Source organism: Eurytemora carolleeae, unplaced genomic scaffold (assembly GCF_000591075.1).
Source record: "Eurytemora carolleeae unplaced genomic scaffold, Eaff_2.0 scaffold312, whole genome shotgun sequence".
Classification (NCBI taxonomy): domain Eukaryota; kingdom Metazoa; phylum Arthropoda; class Copepoda; order Calanoida; family Temoridae; genus Eurytemora; species Eurytemora carolleeae.
The window spans coordinates 151,515-156,766 of NW_019396208.1; the positions used below are offsets into that span (position 1 = coordinate 151,515).

Consider the following 5,252-nt stretch of genomic DNA (forward strand, 5'->3'; position numbering starts at 1 on the left):
AGAGATAATCTAGCATATTAGATCGACCAAAGTTTAAAGGGGGGGGGGCCTGGGAAAACAGGGACAAGGATTAAAAAAGTAGGATGTGACATTAAAACCATGATCTAAGCGCTATGAACCATTTTGTATTCCAACATGCACGATAATTAACATTAAATAGATCAAATTTAGATTAGGAATGGACAACTATATTTTATTCAAATTTATTCATTTTTCAGACTGCGAATCAACTGGTGGGATGGAAAACCCCGCGAATTCTTGAAATTATTTAAATTCCGAGACGAACAAAAAAGGGGGAATTTCGAATTCCCTTGAATTCAGATTTCAACATAAATTCTACAATTGAGTCAAAACATTGATTTTGTTAGAATATTAATGTAACGGTTAATTTTTCTTTATATACAATGAAACAAAAATGAACAATTTGTTAATTAGAATAAATAAATATCTTTTCTTTGTCCCTTACAATATTACAGTCAGGGGTAAACAATTCTTAATACCACTCCCCCCCAAAAATCAATGAAATATTCTGGTCAAAGGAAACTATTATGTAAATTATCAAAATTATAAAAATTAAAGGCTTTTATCCTCCACGGATACTAATCAAACACTGATGCATCTATTCTTGTTTACAAATTCCGCCCAGAGAATACTGGTTTCAATATGTACGCAATGTATCCGCAACTGCAATTAACTTTCCTTGCATTATAACCTTGGTAATAAAAATGTCGTACATAAATACTTTCTGGGTAAAAAGTTAAACCTGAATTTATTTTAGTCAAGATTTTACTTGACATAAATACAGAGCTTAAACTTAAAGACCGATCCGCATTTTCTAAAAGTCCTTGGATTCGAATCCGAAATTTAGGTAAAATGGTCAAAATTGTTGGTGAACTAAACCTAAACATAAAGTTTTCCTATGATAAAAGAGACATTTTCAGTCATGTTTCAATCAAATTACATAAATGTTTTTTAAGGGCTATTGAATGATCCAAAGTCCTCCAAGACAAAATATAGGACTCAACAGCTTTTTTCTTTTATAGCCAAAAATCAATACTTTGATTCGGTAACTTTTTCTTTCAATCCCTATACACATAAGGTAGTTTTAAAACTCAATTTTAAACTAGCTTTGTAAAGCCTAGAGGGTTGTTTGTCAGTTTTGAAAATATATTTAAAGTTTAAACAATTGATGCATCTTCTAGAAGTTTTCATCTAGAGTATAAACTGCACTTCATCCTCCATCCTTCTACATCAATTATACTTGTAATACAAATATGNCCCCGAAAAACCGGTAAAAACAGTTTCGACAAACAGTATAACAGAGTATAAAATCGATTGTAAACCTGTAAAACAAAAAGAATTAAATTTTCCTTAACTGAGAAAAAATCAAAACCAAATGTTTGTTGGTTTTAACAAAAGTTTCACCTATTCACATCAAAGAATCTAAAAACAAGGCCAAGTTCTTCTTTGAACCTTCATGAGTAAGCTTTTATATGCATGATGAAATTAGGCCCCTTTTCACCCACGGCCTTAAGGCCACCTTTAGTCATCAAACCTGCCTATGGCTTTAACTCATAATACATCAAATTAACGCACTAAAATCATCACCTTAGGCCTGAAATTAATCAAAAATATTGATCAAACCCAGGGAAAAAGAGAAAAGAAAAAGTTTATCCAAGTTTATCAGCTGCTGGGAGACAATCTACAATTTATCCCAATTTACGAAAATTTCATCAACCATCCTTCCCTCAAATATATTTCTTTTAGCAACTGCACAAATACAAATATAAAAACTGACATTTCGAGATCTTCCGATTTTCTTATACATCCCCCCTACCCTTAACAAATAAGAAAAAGCGGTTTTATTTTTTTTGATTTCGGAAGAACTAAAGATCTTGGAAGAAAAACTTAGATTTTGGAAGAAGAAGAACTAAGGATCTTAGAAGAAGAAGAACTTAGGATCTTAGAAGAAGAACTTAGGATCTTGGAAGAAGAACTTAGGATCTTGGAAGAAGAAGAGCTTAGGATCTTGGAAAAAGAAGAACTTAGAATCTTGGAAGAAGAAGAACTTAGGATCTTGGAAGAAGAAGAACTTAGGATCTTAGAAGAAGAAGAGCTTAGGATCTTGGAAAAAGAAGAACTTAGAATCTTGGAAAGAACTTAGGATCTTGGAAGAAGAAGAACTTAGAATCTTGGAGGAAAAAGAACTTAGGATCTTGGAAGAAGAAGAACTTAGGATCTTGGAAGAAGAAGAGCTTAGGATCTTGGGAAGAAGAAAACCTACGGATCTAGGAAGAAGAAGAGCTTAGGATCTTGGAAGAAGAAGAACTTGGGATCTTGGAAGAAGAACTTAGGATCTAGGAAGAAGAAGAGCTTAGGATCTTGGAAGAAGAACTTAGGATCTAGGAAAAAGAAAAAACTTAAGCTCTTGGAAGAAGAAGAACTTAGGATCTTAGAAGAAGAAGAACTTAGGATCTTGGAAGAAGAGAGCTTAGGATCTTGGAAGAAGAAGAACTTAGGATCTTGGAAGAAGAACTTAGGACCTTGGAAGAAGAAGAACTCAAGCTCTTGGAAGCAGAAGAGCTTAGGATCTTGGAAGAAGAAGAGCTTAGGATCTTGGAAGAAGAAGAGCTTAGGATCTTGGTAGAAGAAGAACTCAAGATCTTGGAAGCAGAAGAGCTTAGGATCTTGGAAGAAGAAGATAAGCTTGGTACTTTTGAAGGGTTTAGAATATTCGAAAACAAATTCGTTTTTTATTGATGGTGGTTTCAGATTACAATCCTCCTAAAGGGTTTAAAGGGGGAGACGGGAGGATATATCTAAATTCAATCTTCTTCAAGAAAATCCTTAAATCTACATTTTACGATGATTAAATGTATTCAAGGGTATTGTAGTTCCTTAGATGTTGAATAGGTAATTAAGGAGACGGGGTAAACTAATCTAATGCAATTATGTTTCTATATCAAAGTGAACTAGGAAATTGTGCAAATTATACAGTAATGAAATGTTCCTTTGAACACATTTACGGAATATTAAATAATATTTACAAATTTTTAAGCCAAAGCTTGAGTTTTTCAAAACTGTAGTTAACTCTAATATAAAAAATAAAAATGTCAAAAGATTGATGGCTCCTTTAATTTTAATTTTATGAGTATGAGAATATCCAGTTAGTAGTTTCAACTTAAAAATTCAAAACATTACGAGTTATGATTAAAAACTCAAGATTTCAATCTTTTATGCAATATACTTAAATTTAACGCGATACATATAGGACTACGACACCAGCTTGAACAAATTTTTTTTTTAAATTTGAGTTTGAGGCGCGTAATACATTCATTAGACAATCTGGCTCGAGATGGACATCGTTTTGAGGCCTGTGAAAAAATATTCATGGTTTTCTACTTTTGGAAGGCTCAAAAAGTATCTGAAAATTTTTTCTATTTCAAAATTGCTTTTAATACATTTACAATTGTTTCCGTGAACAACGATTTTCAAGCTATTTGGTAAAATCGTCTCTTTTATTATCTTAAGTCAGATTTTTTTGCATAATTTTGTGAATAGTCAACGTACTTAGAGAAAATCAGGTTTTAATTTGTGTTCATATCTCATATTTTTTTGGATCACGGTTAAAGCCAAAAAGTTTAGAATTTTGGAAAAAATCGCATGCAAATGAAATTTCATACGGTATAAAGGATTTTTAAGATTTATGGTTCAAATAACACTTTTAATTTTACAATATCCCTCCCCCTCCGGCCTATGTTATACAAAAAAATTAGTTTTAATATTTTTATAAACAAATTGATTTGCATAAAAGCTAAAAGGGTTGTCAGTGTCACTCAATCAACACGTCAATAAGAATTTGAACGGAAATATTAAAAGCAAAAACTGTGAAGAATAAGAATGGGGANGAATATATCTTTTACCTTTGTCTTCCCACTTCCGTTGTTTTAAACTCTGAACTTGAGTTTCTGAGAATTTACTTGGAAAAACTTTTCAATATATGTGTCACGTTTGTATTCTAAACAGAATTGTTGAACAATCTTTTCTGTAGAATTCCACGGATTCTTTCAACTTTTGTCACAACAATAACTCTTTTTTATTTGTTTTGTAACTTTGGCACCAACTTTACAGATTTATTTAGCACTTCGCACCCTGGGTTTAAACCCTTACTGACGAGTTAGTAGAGCGTCTCTTTACAACCGGTACCGTGCCTGCACACACCTTTACCGTACCGACACGGATACTACCCCCCTGTTCTAGCTGGATTTACATGGCCCGGGACGTTAAGATTGGGCCCGGAAGATTGTACCAGTCCGCCACCGCCCGTTCTAGCTTGGATCTCATGGGTTTCTGCCCTGCGGCGCTCCGTTGCTTGTCCCTCAACCAGATTTCTACCTGGTTCATCGCCTTACACGACCTACACCGGTACCTACATGGATAGGTACCTATACAAGCTAAAGCAATCACAGCAGTCTATCTATCTATCTTTCTAAACTACAATCTTACAATTTATCTATCTTAACAATCAAAACAACCAGAAACTAAATCTATTCTCAATCTTGAATCTAATTCTCAGTCTGAACAATTCTCTTTTAAATTCAATCTTTTGAGCTAATTATTTTAAAATTAAATGATTTATAATTTAAAAGATCAAACTTATACAAAATAAAAGAGATATGCAGCTGGGTAGAGATACAGGGGTTAGTTAGAAATGCATGGTTGTTAAGAGATGCAGCTAGATACTTAGAGATACAGGGGTGTTTAGAGATGGAGATTGACATGGTAGATACTTAGAGATAAAGGGTTGAATAGAGATACAGTGGTTAGATACATAGATACAGGGGGGGGGGCGTAGGGACATTCGCCCCCCCCTGAGATTTCGAGGCAAAAAATGTTCCCAATTTGATAAATGTTATTGTTAACGATAAATTTAGAATTAGAAATTTGTAAGAAACTAGACTTAAGTTCAGGGGCGGATATAAGGATTCTGTGGAGGGGGGTAAATATTTTTAATTTGGCGCGCGAAGCGCGCCGAATTTTTTTTTACCCCCCCTAGAAAAATATCATGATTTATATCAAATTATTGGTTTTAATTGGGGTTGATTTGCATTTTCCACTCATTTCTGGGATTTACAAACTCAATCTAATAAAGGCTTCATGACATACCTTTCAGCTTTCACCTTGTTTTATATCTTTCATTATAGTCATTCATTTTACATTAACTACAAAGATCTGTAAAAAAACTGAATTTA

General features: G+C 33.3%; 1 protein-coding gene across 4 annotated transcripts in view; it reads right to left on the bottom strand.

Annotated features, from left to right (window-relative positions):
• Positions 1-4,172, bottom strand: part of LOC111698206 (protein sidekick) — a 53,911-nt gene extending 49,739 nt beyond the window's left edge. For all 4 annotated transcript variants that reach the window (XR_002764485.1, XM_023468479.1, XM_023468478.1 and 1 more), the window contains exon 1: positions 3,924-4,172. The gene's annotated coding sequence lies outside the window, so the exon portion shown is untranslated. The remainder of the gene's footprint in view (positions 1-3,923) is intronic.
• Between the last annotated feature and the right edge of the window lie 1,080 nt (positions 4,173-5,252).